Genomic DNA, 18,664 nt, shown 5'->3' on the forward strand with positions numbered 1-18,664 from the left:
AATGCTCCAAAGCATAGGAATAATTACATTTAGTAAGTAATCTTGTAAAGGTAGCTTTTAAACGTGAAGTGGAGTTTAATGTTGTCACCAAGCTTTGACGGTATGATGCCCACAGTGTTCCTGCCCTCTCCTTCCCACATTTAACTCCTTGTAGCTTCAGAGAAGGGAGCATTGAGCTCTTTATCACTGTGGCTTCACTGGACTCAAAGCCCTTCCAGCTGTTGGTTATCTTCTTGCAGCTGCAGCTCACACCCTCCTTTTCTGTGTCTTCTGTTCTCTTGTATATGTGTGTGCTGTTGAATAGGACTGTTTAAATCAGCTTTAGTTGCTTTTCCAAATTCCAGTTCCTGCTTCTGTTCCTGTCAGTGATAAAGACAGGGGAAGAGGAGAACACAGCTGCGCTCCTCCTGTGGGGCCATCGTTTCCCAAAACAGTGTCTCCCCCGAGGGCCTTTTGGTCTTTTCTGCCCTCTCAAGAGGACCCAGCTTGTGTCCAGTGAGGCTGGGCTGGCTAAGGCCATGAGAGTGGGGAGGCCCTTAGATTAGTCGTGGTAGATTGCCCCAGAAGAATGCACTCACTCTTGCTTTGTCTATTAACTCCTCATTTGATAAAAAATTTGAAATATTTCACATTAGGTAGTTGATTTCATTATTTTTGTTCTTAAATCGAAACTTGACTTGAAAAAATTAAGTTTTACAAAGAAGCCCAAGTATTTCAGAGTCTTTTCTAGCCTCTTCTGACTTTATTTCTGCCACAGGATAACTCACCTCCCTTGGTAAATGAGGCCAAAGAAATCATTTCTTGTCATCGTCTTGTTCTTTTCTTTTTTTCAGTGGCCCATCTTAGACTAAGTTGTCAACTTTAAAATATTAAAAGCATAGGTTTCTAGCACAGGCCGTTAAAAAAGTGGTAGTAAAGATCAAAGCCCAGGTGTATCCTGGCACAGCCAGTTAGGTAACTGAAAGAACAAAGGTGAATGAAGAGGAAGTGAGGCTGCACATATATGGCCTTTGAAGGCTCTTCTGACTTGAGAAGAATGACATGGAGGCATTTATATGTTTTCTTATGATTTAGTCTTCTGTTGATGAATGGTATACTTGATAATTAATATTAGGCCTTTGTAGCATAAGATCTCTAAGTGGTACATCTTGCAACACTTTCGTCAAGTCTGTCTTATTTCTGATAGTTCCAGAAGGTGTGTTTTGGACCCTTACCCCCAAACGGATTGCAACTCATTGTTTGGATCTGAGAGTGGTTTAGGTGTCAGCGTGTGAGTAAGGAAAGGGAAGCACTGGCAGTTCCCCCACCCCTCTGGCTGTGCTTATGCGCAGGGGTGCAGCTCAGATTTCTGAAAACTGTCCTTGCTCCATCAGATTAAATGTTTTTGCCATAATATAGAACTGAAAATACGGGTATTTCTTTTTTTTTTTTCTTTACGTTAAACAAACTTTAGTCATTAGAAATTGTTTTTGGGCCCCAGTGTATACTAAACATGATGGTAATTATTGTAGGAGAGGAAGGATTATAAGAAGTGACTTTTTTCTCTTTAGGAACTTATGTACTTGGGGAAGAAAAGTTACAAAAATACAATTAGTGAACAATCTAAAATGATATGTAATTAAGTGTGCTGTAGACTGGAAGTGTTCTAAAAGCAGTTTCTCAGTATAAACCCAGTATTTTATAAAAGAATGTGGAGCTGTACCCAGCTGACCCATCGGCCAAAGTGAGGAGTTCCATTCTCAAAGCAACATTGTTAGAAGTGAGGAAACAGCATCTTCTAAACATGCATGTACTATCCTAAAGTCTAGATTTTTAAACCGAGTCTCCAATATGTGTATACAGCCATAAGTTTTAAGTGCTACTTAGTTTCAGGGGTTTTCACCTTCTTTTTCTTCTTCTCCTCTTCCATTAATGTGTGCAATATGATTTATTCCTTTCAAAAACTGATTCCAAGGCTGGTTTTCCCATGCTAAAACAGAAATGACTCTTATGAATTTCTCAGGGTAAATGGGTAGGAAAATCAGATAGAACCATAGCTTTTTGAAGGCAAATTTTCTACACCTTTATGTAAAATACTATTGGATTTATTCTTTCATGGGTATGTGTATCTGTCTCATGTATATAGGTTGGTTCCATAACACTTTAGAGACCGAGAGTTGGCAAACTGTCCTACTGATCAAATCCAACTTGCTGCCAGTTTTTGTGTGGCTTGTGAGCTAAAAGTGGTTGTTACATATTTTAATAGTTGTAAAAAAGCAAAAAGAATAATAAAATTTTGTGATGTGAAATTCAAAATGCAACGTTCACAAGTAAAGTTTTACTAACACACAGCCATGCCCATTTGTTTAAATGGTGTCAAGTGGTTGGTTTCAAGCTACAGTGACAGAGTTTAGTAGTTGCAATAGAGACTGGTCCACAAAGCATAAGATATTTATACTCTGGCCCTTTACGGAAAAATGTTGCTGATACCTGTCTTAGACCATTTTGGCATCAGCATGTAATTGTTGTTTTGGACCCATGGTTTATATTGTTCTTGTTTTCTATATTCATGTAATTATTAATCTACAAACATTTCACATTTTCTCTCACTTTCAGAAGATGTGTTTTCTAAACATGGGGCTATTAAAATCAGTAAGAAAAAAAAAACATGATTAGAGATTTCCTCTATCATTGCCTTAAATTTGCTACCTCTTGAAAAGCATTGTGGTGTGATTTTCTTTATTTTTTTTAGTACCTAAATCTTTGTCACACTCCTATAACTCTAATAAGTGAATAATTCATCAAGGGCCGGGTGTGGTGGCTCATGCCTGTCATGCTGGCACTTTGGGAGGCTGAGGTGAGAGAATTGCTTGAGTCCAGCAGTTCGAGACCATCCTGGACAACATGGGAAGACCCCATCTTTATAAATGAAGAGTAATAATTCATCAAGATGGATTTAAAAGTTATGACAATGAGAGACTAACATGTCATTCTAATTTTTAGCTTTTTACTTTTTCTGTGTCTTTTTAAAAGCTAGTGTTCCAGCGTATAGATTTGTTTCCCTATATCCTCATGTGTGAGGTTATTTTTAACCACATTTAAAAAGCTAAAATACAGTTTGGAGCTTTAGGCAAGCTGGCTTGATAACCACTCTGGAGCAGTGACGTTAGCTCTGGAAATACATATTTAGGGCAAATAAATACTAAATGCTGTTTAAATTTTTGTATTTCAAGTGAACTTGCATGTCATAGTAGATTAAAGTTTTGCTGCTAGCTCTGAGTCATCACGGTTTTTTGGTGGTGAAACCATGCCAAACCTAATTTCTCTTTTATCAGTGAGTGAGTGATTCATTTCATATCAGTTTATCTTCTCTATTAGCAATGGGGAAATTTCTTTCTTTTTTCTTTTTTTTTTAATTTTTATTTTTTTGAGGCAGAGTTTTGCTCTTTCACCCAGGCTGGAATGAAGTGGCACGATTTCAGATCACTGCAACCTCTGCACCCCCCACCACTTCCCGTCCTGGTTCAAGTGATTCTCCTGCCTCAGCCTCCCAAGTAGCTAGATGGGACTACAGGTACCTGCCACCACGCCCAGCTAGTTTTTGTATTTTTAGTAGAGACGGGGTTTCACCGTGTTGGCCAGGCTGATCTCGAACTCCTGACCTCAGATGATCCACCTGCCTCAGCCTCCCAAAGTGTGGGGATTACAGGCGTGAGCCACTGCGCCTAGCCTACAGTGGAGAAATTTCTTGAACTTTATCATAAGGATTGCTACTTTGAGCACAAAAATCTTGATATAGTAACTGGTGTATTTTGTTAGCACTCTTGCATTCTATCACTTTATATACTGTAGCATATTCTATAATTATCACATAGATTAAAAACTTTAAAAAGGGTTTTATGATGTATAAACACCTACCTGGTTTGATAATGTGGTATTTTGTATACTTGTACCTCAGTGTTCCAGTTCTATACAACTGATACTTAATAGATTCTATATGCTTAAAAATATAACCCTGTTTTATACAAAAATTAAATAATCAAATTCATCTACAATACTAAGAATGTAAAGGTAACTTATAATCATAGCTATAACCATAGCTATTTGATACTCATGACATGTATTTATGGTCTGCGTTGTCCCCTTAAGTTTTCTTACCTCTAAAAGGCTGTAATTGAGTGAAAGTGGATATCGGTGTTGTGATAACATAATTCTCTTAGTATTTTTCCAGTAGTATAGCATGGGACTACATAAAGCTCATTTAGCTTTCCATGTCTTAGTTATACCTGTGGGGAGTTGGGAATGATGCTGCTGCTAATTTTCATGGAGATGTTGTGACTAAGAATGGAATCATGTCAGTGGGTGCCCGCATGAAAGACAGAGAGGAAAGTGTCAGGATTGGGCAGCAGTGTGCACTCTGTGTGATGACCCAGAAAATAGAAAAATGACTACATATATTTGTTTAGAGTCAGTTTCACATTTGGGAAGGAAGATGGATTGACAGACAAAGTAATTGAAGTTTTCTCTTCGGATGCACTTATCAGGCACATTTTCCTTGTGCTAGGGAAGGCTTCCCTATTTATTCACACTTCAGGGCTTATTCAGGTCTTAGAGAGTAATGAAGGGAAGATGACAGTGGGCTTGAACATACTTTTTCTCTCTTAAATTTCAGCATGTCTCCAGTGAGAAATGTTTTTGGCACAGAATGTTCAGACAGTTCTCTAATTATCCTATTCGTTCTTTCAAATCAGTCAACATTCAACAAATGTTTATTAAACACCTGCTATGTGCTATGCATTGTTTTAGATGCCTGAGATTTTTCACCAAGTAAAACAAATAAAGATCCTCTTCTCAGCCTACCTTATCTTCTTAGTCTGATAAGATCGTTCCTGGATGGGCTTACGATTATGTGCTAGAAAACCACATTTCCCACATTCATTCATTCATTCATTCATTCATTCATGCATTCATTTATTGAGACGGAGTCTCGCTCTGTTGCCCAGGCTGGAGAGCAGTGGCACAATCTCGGCTCACTGCAAGCTCCGTCTCCAGGTTCATGCCATTCTCCCGCCTCAGCCTCCCGAGCAGCTGGGGCTACAGGTGCCCGCCACCATGCACAGCTAATTTTTTGTATGTTTAATAGAGACAGGGTTTCACCGTGTTAGCCAGGATGGTCTCGATCTGACCTCGTGATCCGCCTGCCTTGGCCTCCCAAAGTGCTGGGATTACAGGTGTGAGCCACCGCTCCTGGCCGCCACATTTAGTAATGACTTTCTAGTCATGAGTATTTAAGAGGTAATCCAAAATATAGTTCATCAGACCCAGCACATTAAAGCATCAAATCTAGCTTTCCATATAGCTTTCTTTAAAAAAAAAAGTAAGATAAAAAGGCTAAATCTTAGGCAAGTAACTGCACAGTATTTTCAGATCAGTCTGCCTTGGAAAACAAAGTAATCTTGTATATGTACATGACACTAAGCAATTAACAACATTTGCTTTTTTGCTCTGTATCATTTGGTCGTCATGATGGGCCTGAGAGATTGGGTGGCATTATCCTCATTTTACAACATAGGAAACTGAAGTTAAGAAAAAGAATACTTTACCCAGGCATCTGTGGGAGGATGACAGCCTTCACTTTTGTTCTTTGGAGTACCCTTGCGTATTCTCTTCACGTGAGAACATGCATCTGGGGGAGAGGCTAGTCTTTCATTTCAGGTGCATACATTTGGATCTTCTTGAAATGACCCTGCAGGCTGTTGACCGTGGGTCTACATGCCCTGCCCAGGTCAGCTGCTGGCTCTATCAATGTGTAGCTGTTGACCTTGGGCAAGTTCTGAAGCTCCCCATTTTAGTCCTATTATCTGTAAAATATTAGTAATAGCTGTTCGTGGAATGACTCCCATGGTCCTGGCTGTAGGTGCTAGAGCTGTAGCAATGGAGTTTCTAGCCTCTTGACGATTAAATCCCATGGAGGAGGCAGGCAGTCCACAGGTAAATGGAGAAAATAGACTGTCACGGTGGGAAGTGCCAAGAGTGCTGAAGAGGAACCAGGATAAAGCTTTAGAGAGCCATGGACGCTGCAGACAAAGACAGCTGTTCTGAGGATGCATCTTTGAGTAAAGACCTGAATCCTGTCAAGGCCAGGAGGCCATGGAGGCTGAGTGATCCAGCATAGGGAAGGGCAGGGGCATGCTCTGCTGGAGCTGGGGGTGGGAGTCAGACCACATAGGACCCTGGAAGCCATGGGAAGATGTTTAAAACCTACCTCAAAGAGTTACTGACCAAGTGAGACCCAATAATACACACCAGGAGCTTAGCCTTCAACCTGGCCCAGTGCAATGTTCAACAGATTTATTCCCTTTATTAGTATTATTAAATAATGTGGAGGCAATTTGGTATGAATTCATCTCTGAGCTTAATTTTGACTCAGCTAAATGGGCAGCTTTTGGTAAATTCTTATTTTCTCTTCTGAATTACGCCAGGTAAGAAATAGAAGATGGAAATCTTCATCTAATTTTTGATTGGATTAAAAAGCCCCAAGCTGAAAGAAGTCTATTAAAATACAATAATTAAAAAAAAAATCTTTAATCAGTATATTTGTTTCAAAACTCTATTAATATCTCATGAAATTTTCAGATATTTAGATGCAGCAGTGCCTGTTTTTTTAAGAGCCAAGATTTGTTTTTAATTTGTAAAAAATTAATGTGGAATTTGCATACAATAAAATACACTGATTTTTTTCTCCTTCTTTTATTTTAGGTTCAGGGGATACATGTGTAGGTTTGTTAAATGGGTAAATTGCGTGTTGCTGAGGCTTGGTATACAAATGATCCCATCACCCAGGTAGTGAGCATAGTCCTCATAGGTAGCCTTCCAGCCCATACCCCCATCCCATCATTCCCCACAAGTAGTCCCTATTGTCTATTGTTCATTCCCATGTTTGTGTCCATCTAACAGTGCTTTTTATCTGGATGGTAGGATTTGAGGTTATTGCCCCATCGTTTCTATCTGACACATTTCCTTTGTGACCAAGTCTAACTTTATAATAAAAATTAACACTTAAAATGTTTGGGAGGTGGGCATTGAATTTGACTTTTTTTTAGTTGAATCTGAATAATTCCAGTCACTGAACCCAAGAAACGAAAATTGAATTACTCTCCTTCCTTGAATATCTCATTCAGTTGTCCACGCTGAGACTCCCACTTGAGATCTAGCTGTAATATAATCACTAGTGAGTATTCATCCTCCCTAGGTCTTACTCAGACCACCTTGGTGAGGCTTAGAATGAGTTTACAGTCAGGCTTTGTATGGTGAATGATGAGACAAAGCAAAATAAATTGGACTGGAGTTGTAGTCTCTCAGCAGTTTCGAAATTACAAAATTTAGAAAAATAACTTTAGATGATTATGAAAAAACAAACCATTTCATGTCAGTGACCTGTGGGGAGCACTTAGTGAAACACCACAGGCTCTGTGTAGCCTCATTTCCACATGTGTGGACACCGTGTGCCCCTTCAGTGGTCCTCACTGGTTGTGTGGGTAACGGGTGTACAAGGAAGGGTTCTTCCCGTGAGGGAGATGCTGGGTGAAGGAGCCAAAGGTAGGGATCACGTTTCATGTTAATTAGGAAGGAAGGAAGGAAGGAAGGAAAGAGGGAAGGAAGGAAGGAAGGATTTTAGTTCTTGAATTATACATCTGATTTGGTGTTTTCCTCCTTTTAAAAAATGTAGTAGAATATACATAGCATCAAATTTACTATGTGAACCATTTTTAAGTGTACAGTTCAGTGCATTATAAATGCATTCACATTGTACAACTATCACCATCGTCCTTCTCCAGAACTTCTGCGTCTTCACCCAACTGAAACTCTGTACCTATTAAACTCTAACTCCTCCTTCCTCCTCCACCAGCCCTGGCAACCAGTGTTCCACTTTTTGTCTCTATGAATTTGGCCACTCTAGGTAGCTTATGTAAGTGGAGTCCTACAGTGCTGTCCTTTTGTGCCTGGCTTATTTCATGCAGCATAATGTTTTCAGTGATGCAGTTTTTCTATACAAAAACTTTCAGCGATTGAAGCAGTCATTCTTTAAAAAATGTTTTGATTTTTAATATCGCACAGTATCAAGGGGGCCAGTGCCAGCCACTGTATTATGTATGACCACTTATTTCAGTAGTTTATATTTAACATTCAACAAATGTTTTCCTTTAAATTTGTTCCAAATTCCGGTCTCGGCAGATTGGAAGCTTACAAAAAGTAAGAATAGTGACTAAGCTGTGTTTTAAATATTTGCTAAAAAGTATACAAATTAGCCCATGTTTATAAATATGTGTTTTAATAGTTTTATTTCCTGCCTAAATTTCCCGTAAAATTGTGCAAGATGACATCATAAGAGTTATGTGGAGCCAAGTAATGGCATAAACAGGCCGATCATGACAGGTGTTGTACATCTTTTAGTTAGCATCTGGTAGTGGAGCGGGTAAGAGGTGAGGACTAAGGGCGATCAGCAATGGGATGGTTATGCCACCTTTCCTGAAAATATGCACCAAGGATTCACTCAGCTCTCACGGCCTGTGTGTTCCACCTGCCGGGTTCCATAGTGTGAGGGACTCATGCTGAGCAGAGCCAATTTACTGGGACAGAGGAGCCCACCTTGGCAATATAAGTCAAGAAACGGACAGTGAGTTTCGATGTGACACTCGTGGACATCCCTTAGTCTCAGAGTCAGAGGGGTTGGTGGGTTGAGATGGAGCTGATTTTGGAAAACATTTTCTCTAAAGAGCAGAAAGTCCAAGGCCTGAGGATGACTTGCCACTTGGATTCAGGGAAGCAGAACAGTGTCCTCTCTTTTTATTATTAATTAATTTATTTATTTTTAGAGATGGGATCTTGCTTTGTTTCCTATGTTGGAGTGCAGTGGAGTGATCATAGCTCACTGCAGCGTCAAACTCGTGGGCTCAAGGGATCCTCCTGCTTGGGCCTCTGGAGTATCTGGGACTACAGGTGCACGCCACGATGCCTGGCTAATTTTTAATTTTGTGTGTGTGTGTATGTGTGTGTGTGTGTATATATGTGTGTAGAGACAGGGCCTTGCTATCTTGCCCAGGCTGATCTTGAACTCCTGGGCTCAAGCAATCCTTCTGCCTTGGCCTCCCAAAGCACTGGAATTACAGGTGGAAGCCACTGTGCCCAGCTCAGTGGCTTGTCTTTACATGGGGTGGATCTGTGGAGTCACAGGGGTTTGGAGTGGGCCATCACTGTGCTAGCCGGCACAACCGACTGGCCAGTGGATGGTGATGTTAGAAGATCCCTCACATTGACACCAGGATGGAGAAGGCCTTGAAAGTTGTGTGTGGCCTAGGGCACTACTTCACTGTATTCTCCTTCTGCCTATGGGGGATCATTACAGGGTCCCCCACAAAAAACTGGCTGTCCAGAGTTTCCATAGTCCAAGAAGTCAAAGAGCCGAATACATTTAAATAAATAATTGTTAGACCCAGATTATCCTTTTCACCTTAAGACCAGGAACAAATAGAAGTTCCCTCCCACTGTGAAAGGTGATCCTACGAATTGGGTCATTCTTGTCATACCTAACTAAAACAGTCAAGAGGCTGGGGGAGAAGCACCCTGGACACACACCATTGCTCCAAGTATGTCATTCTCTGCCGGCCCAGCTGCTGAAGCTGCCTGCTGTAGCCTGAAACCAGTTTTATCTGATAGTTCCTGGAATAGCTGCTGTGACTCCTAAAACTCCTTTTATCCCACCACCTTACCCACCATTGTCACTCAACAATCAGAGCTTGCCAGCTTCCCCAAACTTTTCTGGTGCCAATGAACTATGGCACTAGAAACTACGTTTCAGCTTTTTATAAAACTGTTTCAGCTTTTTATAAAACCTCCAACCTTCTTTATTCTTCGGATGTACCAAGACCACCCGGTCTGCATGTATGCCCAAATTGCAGTTCTTTTCTCTTGAATAAAACATTAAATTCAGAAATTTGTCTGAACATTTTTATTTTGACATTGACACTGCTTTTTGAGCACTGCTGTGTGCAAGGTGCTGTTCCAGTCACCGGGGATACAGTGAGACATCGACCTGCAGTCTTCCAGGCCATGCAGAAATGGTGTTGCAAGTGAGTGCTCTGGGAGAAGCTCCATTTGTCTGCTCTGAGCCCAAGAAGGCTGCCACCCAGATGGGGGCCGGTGGGGTGAGGCCAAGGGGAAGGCTTCCAGGAGGTGGGAGCACCCAAGAGGGGCAAGAGAAGGTGAGTCGTGATGCTGGAACAGGTGGAAACACCAGACAGAAGGACATCCTGTGTAAAGGCAGTGAGGGGTGGGAAGGGAGCACAGGTGTTCACAAGGCTGCCTGTGAAACTGCATGTAGTTCCAGGGACTGCCTAGTACATGGAATGGGAAGAGAAAGAGGTCCAGACATAGGCGATGAGCCAGTGAAGGATATGAAGGAAGAGGGTGATTCGAGTGTTGATTTCTGGCAAAGTGGGAAGAAAAGAAAATATTTAATTGAGTATGTGTAGAGGAAAATTCAAAATTTCTGATAAGAATGTCTCCAGAAAAGACATAATAAGGAAATTTGGTTAGTAAATGAGTACCAAAAAGCATATGAATATATAGGAGAATACCCTTGTTCTTAGGAGATTCATGCTGAAGTGTTAAAAGATACAAGTGTTAGGATGTCTTTGCAGAAAATAAAGTGTGTGTGGGGGGTGTGTGTGTGTGTGTATGTGTGTGTGTGTGTGTTTAGAGAGAGAGCGCACATGTGTACAGATATGGTAAGATGTTAACAAGTGTTGAGTCTAGGCAAAGTGTGTATTTATTACTTTCTTAATTTTTCTGTACTTTTGAAGCTAAGCAAAATTTGCAATATAAATGTGGGGCAACAAGAGACATTGAGCTACACCGACTTCATGTCATGCCAACACAATTTTTCTCCACTAGTGCATTTTAGGCAAAATGCTCTTCTGTCAAATTGCATTGAAAGTGTTTATTTACAAAACCCACGTTGAGCCACGTCTTCACTTTCTGAGCATATCGTGATGATCATTGGTCATTACTGAAGAGGTTTAGTAGAGCTGATGGACTTATGTAATACCGATTTGGAGCCACTAACTTAAAGGGTGTAATTTTAGGACTTTCTTAAATAGGACAAATGCTTCACATGGTTTTATGCCTCAGTGGGTGTCTCACATATAAAGATTCTTATCCTATTGGTAGATATTTTGGTGGTTAGCTTTGTAGGAAAATGCATAAGGAATTATTAAATTTTATTTTTGGATACATGCTTGCATTCATTTGTACCCTATCCATAATATGGGACTGAATACAGAAAAAATTATACAGAATTTCTTGGCAGACTCCACTAGATGATTGTGCAGATCATTATTTTAAATAAGTGGCCTTTAATGCAGAGTTAACTGGTACTTTATTCTAGGAGATTGTGATGAATTATATCTTAACGCGATATGTAAAAGCTTAAGTGGTCGAAAGAGAAATAAATATAGCTATTTAATTAATTGTCTGCCGGACAATCGTAATGCCTCTGTCTGGTGGGTGGACAAATTGAAACAACTGATTATGCAGCATTAGTAAGTGTCTAATTGGATATGTGGAGTAGCATATTAATAGAGTGGCACTTTTAGAGAGGGTGTCACTGAAAATTTGGTTTTCAAATGACCAGTCCTTATTTGTATGTTTTGGTTCCTCTAATATGGGGTTGTTTCTTAATTGTATATTTCTTTGTTTTGTATCTTTCCTTGAAAGAGGTATCTTTTATAGTTATTCTGTTACCTATAGAAAATGGATAAAATATTGAAATCCTTGGCATAAAACCTGAAGGCGCAGACTGGGTTTGATCCAGTGCTTTTCAAAGTAAGTATAAATAAATGAGGTTTCTGATAGTCATCTTGGGAAATTATGAAAACCATCCTATGCCTTCTCATGACACGTCTTTTTTTCTCTGTTGAAGACGCATCTTGTTACACACCTTGTGAAAATGGTGTCACCTCCCTAATTGTACTCTATAAACAAAACATCCCTTAGTTTCTGCTGATTGTCCTGGCTTACTGTGGAGTGACAGGCTGCATTTTGCCAGTAGGTCAACCACTGAACTGATGACAAGTGACCTTTCTAACACTGCAATCAATGCTTGTTATTTGGAAAACAAAATGATACAGTTTGTATTTTTTAGCAGATGGGTCATTGGGTCAACCCACCACTGACATGTGAATTTGTTACTTGGGCTGGATGAGTCAGTTCAGACAGAAATGTTAATTTATTTGAATTGATCTGGGTCTTGCTCTTATAAAAAGGTGTTGGACATTTGTTGATGGCACAAATTATTACAAGTAATTGGTTTTATACATCAGTCAAACAAAGACTTTTAGAGAGCCTACTTTATACAATAGCATTATATACCAGCTCTAGGAAGCATTCACCATAATGTATTTTCTCTACACTTGATATTTCTCAATGGTTTTGAGAAAACCCAATTTACATAAGTTATCTTGCATGTGTCATATTTAAATAGCATTTCTCCCCATGTTTCCTGAAATGTGTTTGGTGTTAGACCCCATGAAGGGTAATGAGGATGAACAGGTTCTGGAAAAGATCCTGGGAAGAGATGAACTGTCTGTCATAAGAGATAGCCCCTGTGGTTGTTAGTGTTGTTGAATGACTGCTTCCAGCTTTCACCTTCTAGAAACATGGGAAGACTGGGCATCTCTGTTGCCTTTGATTTAGATGTTACTCCGCATGCTTTGGCTGGTGAGTATGAGTGAAAGTGTGACATGTACCACTTTCAGGCAGAAGCTTCTAGAACCAGGATGAGAGTCAAGGTGTTCTCTCCCCTTTTTCCCACCATGGTGACTGTGGAAGCATTGAGATGCTTTGAGCCCACATGCCTGAGTGAGGAAGATGTAGAAATGCCTTCCCTTGCCCCTCACACATTCACACACACTCAGATGACTGCAGTGGGTGTGTGCCTGAATGAGAAATAAACTGTGTTGTATATGCCACTGAGATTTTGGGGTTGTGGAATGGTTCTCTAACTCTTTGGTCTTAGGACCCCTTTATACTCTGAAAATGTTTTGAAAAATCCACAGAGCTTTTGTTCAAGTGGGTAATATCTACTTATATTTTCTGAATTAGAAATTAAATCTGAGAAAGTTTGAAAACACAGGAGTCCATAAGCATCTCTTCCATTGGGCATCAGGGCAGTGGTGTACGCCTGTGAAAGTTGAGTGTGAACTGAGAATAGTAAGTCAAATAATGTCTTCTTATGATCATGAAAATAGTTTTGACCTTGTGGCCTCCTTGAAAGGGTCTCAGGGATTTCAGGGGTCTCTGGCAGATACTTTGAAAACGACTGACCTAGGCCATGCTAAGTGATGAGCATACCTTGATAATTTGCAGTTACAGGCTCAGAGAAGTTGAGAAGAAAAAGAAGGGAAAAAGATTTTGGAAGCATTGCAAAAGAATATTCCAGAGTGTTATGATTTTCTTTTTCTTTTTGAATAAAGACAATATAAATAATTCATTCCTGTTACTGAGAAGTAGTCCTTCTTTATACTAATAAATGCCTATTTTACTAGACTATCAAATGAAATAATGCACATAAAATTACATTGTATGAAGCCACAGAGCTGTAAATATTAATTCTATGAAGGTTGAGATTATGAAATATTTTGCTTTGGAAAAATATGAAAGTATGAGTAGTATTCATATACTTGGAATTAGGTGTAGGCTTTCTGGATGGTAGAGGGTTGGAGAAAGTGAAATATTTAAATATATTTATATATGAGTGAGCCTATCTAAGTTCCTTCAGCAGTGGTGCTTCTGGGAGTTTTAACGGTGAAATTGTCATATATATCGTAATGATGAAATAATTCCAACGCCTTTTATGAAGCATATAGTGACAAAATGATACAAAGATGGCTAAACATGTTTCAAAAGACTTGAAAATTGTGCTTAATGGAAATTTCATGTGCATGGATAGCAAATCCCATAGGTGAATTTACCAGTCACATGCCTATCAATAGCCCAATTCTGTAAGGCAACATATTTATTTCCTAAGATATGAATTCTAACAAAATTTGCTAATATTTGAAAGGCATCATAGACATTTTCTGAGCTTTTTAATATAGCCATGGGCAAGGTTACCAAGGGAATCTGATGATCTTTATAGATTTGTGCAGCTGTTATAGATAGTTAATATTTAAGCTTCAGGAAGGAGACATAAATGGACGACCTCTCTAGCTTTTTGGTTCTCCTTTTTTTTTTCAGTAAATACTTATGAAGTATGCACTATGGAATAGCTCTGTTTTTGTATCCTATCAGATAAAGCATATCTTGGGCTGGGCACAGTGGCTCACACCTATAATCCCAGCATTTTGGAAAGCCAAGGCGGGAGGATTGCTTGAGCCCAGAAGTTCAATAGCTGTCTGGGCAACATAGCAAGACCCTGTCTCTACAAAAACAAAAATAATAAATTAGCCAGGCTTGTTGGCACATGTCTGCAGTCCCAGCTGCTTGGCAGGCTGAGGCAGGAGGATTTCTTGAGCCAGGGAGGTCGAGGCTGCAGTGAGCCGTGATTGTGCCACTGCACTCCAGCCTGGGTGATGGAGTGAGACCCTGTCTTTAAATGATGGTGATGATGATGATTATTATTAAATATTGTCTTGGAGGATCTATGTGCAAGGTTTCTGAGGTCACAGATTTCTGACGTTAGCAAAGTTGACCAATGCTTTACTTGACAGAAAAATCAAGTATTAGAATAATGCACTGAATGGAAGAAAAGAAAGTTAAATTCATGAAGTGGCGTAGACTTGCTAAAGTCAATTTCTTCTACTAATTGACTACCCATTATGGTGGTTTTTGAAGCCTGGGACTCACTTAAGAAAGGGCCTGTTATCTGGAGTCCCTAGCAGGCTGAAAACGCTAAGATTTGATGGATGTAATCAAGGCAGCCAGAAGTCGCTATCTGCCCATTTGCTCTGGCTGGCATCTTTAGGAAGCTGAATATATATCATTCTCCTTTCTCAGGTATAATTGTGCTTGTGCAGGGAAGGGTAGCCTTCGCTGAGAGACCGCTTATCTTCATAAAATGCCTAAATTTTGTTCATATACAGTTACCCTGGCACTGAAAAGAGAAATGGTGTGTTGTTTCATTGCAACCTTTAAGTAATAAAAGTCGATAGTTGTGATTAGTATGAACATTCACATTTTCTTACCCCTGAAATCAGGCAGTAGCTTCTTTTCTCATTTAATTTATCTTTGATAAGATTGTTGATAAGCCTTAAGCCATGCCACACTTTAAAATTTCGGTAATTCCTAAAATCCCCCAGCAGATGGAGACGTGGAATTCTTTGCTCCTTCACTGGGGCCTCTGCTGTTGCCCCAGGTGACTTTGCTTGACTTCTAGTTAATATGCAGTGTCAGGTTTTGCAAATGAGCTAATGAATATGCTCTTTTGCACTTCTTTTCCTTCTCTTTTTGGCCTGGTGAAGAGGTCTTACTTTTGTGTCTCATAAGGTCATTATCATTACTGACCTTCCCCAGTAGATAAGAACAATATTTTCTTTAGAGACATATTCGCAGCAAAGCACAGAACAGAGAATCCTCTGAGCTCCTGGGGAGCACGTTTAAATCCCATGTGAGCGTTTCACAGGCAGCATCCTGCCCATGTTTTGATTCAGAGTAAATCCCAGAGGTCAGATCCTTCTTCAGCCAGCAGGGTAAAGTTTGGTCACAGTTTTCTGAGGTCAGCATGGCAGGTAGAGAGGCTCTCCTCTGTGGCTTGTGGCTCTGCATACCCACGGACACAAAGAGGAAGGGATTATTAACAGTCTTATTCTGAAGGGATCTTCTGATTCAAGTGATTATTTTTCTTTCCTCCCTGATTCACTTATATCTAGTCCACGAGTATTACAGACGAGATCTCTCTAAGACTCATCTTTGACAAATGCAATAAAAACCTTTCAAAAATATTAATTGGTGTGAAGCCCTTTAGAAAGTCATGCCATTTGTTGCATTTCCTGCTTTTATTGCTATTTCTGTTAATCACCTGGGAAAAATTGCTGGTTTTTAAATTCTTAAGTCCAGTTCTTTCTAAGCTGATAAACTTTCCCCCAGTAAATTAAAAGGAAAAGGAAGGTAACCTTCTGAGGTAGCTCATGGGAGTGGTTGCTAACTCTTAATAATTGAAAATGAAAGTTGGTTTAAAAAAAAAAACACATATACAAAATAACTCACCAAACAAATGAATTAATAAAAAACAAATTGTGATAGAAGGCATGCTCTTTAAGGGAGCTGGTAGTTTGTCGTGTTTATTTTTTATTATAAGGCTTTCTTCATTATTGGAAGACTCATCTTACAAATGTGTTCTTTTCCAAGCCAAATAATGAATTACATTCATGTAAGACATTTTTACTTGTACACCTTAATAAGAGCAAATGATGTGGTTATTTCATAAATGTCTGTTGACTGACTGAGTTCTGAGAATAGGACACATCTGAATTCAGTAGGCCCTGTGGTCTAGATCCTTTTTTTTCAGATTAAAGAACTTTCTAAAGAAAATGAAATTCTTTGTTTTTTGCTAAGAGTTTACATAATCGAAAAAATGTATGTCTTGGTGTAACACTAGATGCTGTGACAAACAAATCTCACAATGTCAGTATTTTAAAACTGTGGAGATTTATTTCCCACTCACATATAGTCTAGTGTGGTCCCAGCTTGGAGGTGGTTGGGTTGGGAGCTTGTTACACATAGACATCCCAGTTGAAAAGGACTCTGCATCTTCAACATGTATTTTCCAAGATTCTAGACGTCAAGTGGACATCCAGATGGTGCAGGAAAAGTCCCTGGAGGATCTGTGTGGAGGTTTCTGTGGGCCAAGTCTGGAAGTGGAGAGAAAGGCAGCTGGGAGTATGGTTTAGTTGGATGCACAGAAGAAGAAGAAAAGGACATTTGATGAGTAGCTGGCAACTTCTGTCTCACTTGGCCTTAGAGGTTATTACTTAATAAAATGGTCCTGGTAAATTATTACGGGAGAACATTATTTAAATTGAATATAATGATTACTTTTTTGTTCTATAAAGGAGTGCCATCTTTAAAAATCCAATTAATTGACTAAAATAATGTTTTGAGAATTAACTTTATGATGTTTGCATATAAAAGTCAAGAATTAATCCATAACAACTAGATCTTACACAAGTAGATTTTCTCCTAAGCTTTATGTTATTAAACCGTACCCAAATATTTTCCTAAAATATTCTCTTACTTTAACTCTGATAATTTCCCAGATAGAGCCAAGATATATGAGCATATATTGCTACTTAATTCAGTAAAGCAAATATCATTGAATAAATGTCAGCTTTTCCAGGGAAATCACTGTATATAACGTCTCTGGATAATATATTTATCAAAAAATCAATACTAAAAGTAAACAGATTTTTAATACATCTGAAGGAGCTTCTTAATAAACCAAAGTGCTAACCCATAATTTAAAGCTGTTGGTACCAGTAGGTACTTAGAGATGACATCATAATTTTTGTAGATTATTCTTCATAGTGCTCTGTGTGCTACATTTAATTCAGTTTTTACTTTGTGCTGGGGAGATGTGATTTATTTTAGAGGCATGTAAAGACTATTCTGGCTTCTCTTTCCACAGAGGAAAACCCCGGAAGGTGCATGAAGAGCCCGTGACTCTAACGAACTCTTCCCTTTTGTTTTGCTCTATTCGGTGCTGGGTGGTTTTGCCTGTCTTCTCCTGTCTGTCATCGCTCTGAAAACATCTGCTTAACTTCCCCGGGCTCATACCCCTCGTTATTTGGACCTGTATTTCTCAAAGTCTTGCTATCCATTGATTAGATGACTGACACATAATAAATTTTTTAAAAGGTCAATCACAAATTTTAAATAATTTTTGGAAAATTGTATTTTAAATTAACAGAAGTATTTGTTTGTTTTTTGCTTTTTGTTTTGAGATAGGGTCTCATTCTGTCACTGGCTAGAGTGCAGTGGCACGATCACGGCTCACTGCAGCCTCCACTTCCCCAGTCTTTGGGGATCCTACCACCTCAGCCTCCCAAGCAGCTGGGACTACACGCACACAACACCATACCTGGCTAATTTTTTTTGTTCTTTGGTAGAGATGGGGTCTTTCTGTGTTGCCCATGTTGTTCTCAAACTCTTGAGCTTGAGTAATTCAACCACCTTGGCCTCCCAAATATTAATAAAAGTAGTCTTTTACTAGTGAAATAATTTTTTAAAATTTTATTACCAAGTTACCTACATAGATGGCCCTTGAGATTTCTTTCTACAGACTCTGCAAGGACCAAATCAAGGAATGTCACACAATTAAAAGCTGAACATTTGGATATTTCAACTTGGAGATAATAATAAATACATTCCCAGAACATAGTTTGATGGCATTTGGCTTGTACATTTTATTGAATTGTGAGGGTCTGGTTTCCAGTTATGTTCTGTCATATGCCCAACAGGAAAGTAGCTGTTAGTATAGTTGTACAGAGCACCCTGACTTCACCTCCTCACTACATGACCTCGTTCAAGTTACTAACTTCTCTGAGCCTCAGCTTATTCATCTGTAAAATGGGGGAGTTTATGACTCACATCATGATGTTGTTATAAGAAGTAAACGAGAGAATGTGTGCAG

General features: G+C 39.3%; 1 protein-coding gene across 10 annotated transcripts in view; it reads left to right on the forward strand.

Moving 5' to 3' along the window:
• Window positions 1-18,664, forward strand: part of PTPRM (protein tyrosine phosphatase receptor type M) — an 847,035-nt gene that overhangs the window by 220,969 nt on the left and 607,402 nt on the right. The window lies entirely within an intron of this gene.

Source organism: Macaca fascicularis, chromosome 18, assembly GCF_037993035.2.
Source record: "Macaca fascicularis isolate 582-1 chromosome 18, T2T-MFA8v1.1".
Lineage (NCBI taxonomy): Eukaryota > Metazoa > Chordata > Mammalia > Primates > Cercopithecidae > Macaca > Macaca fascicularis.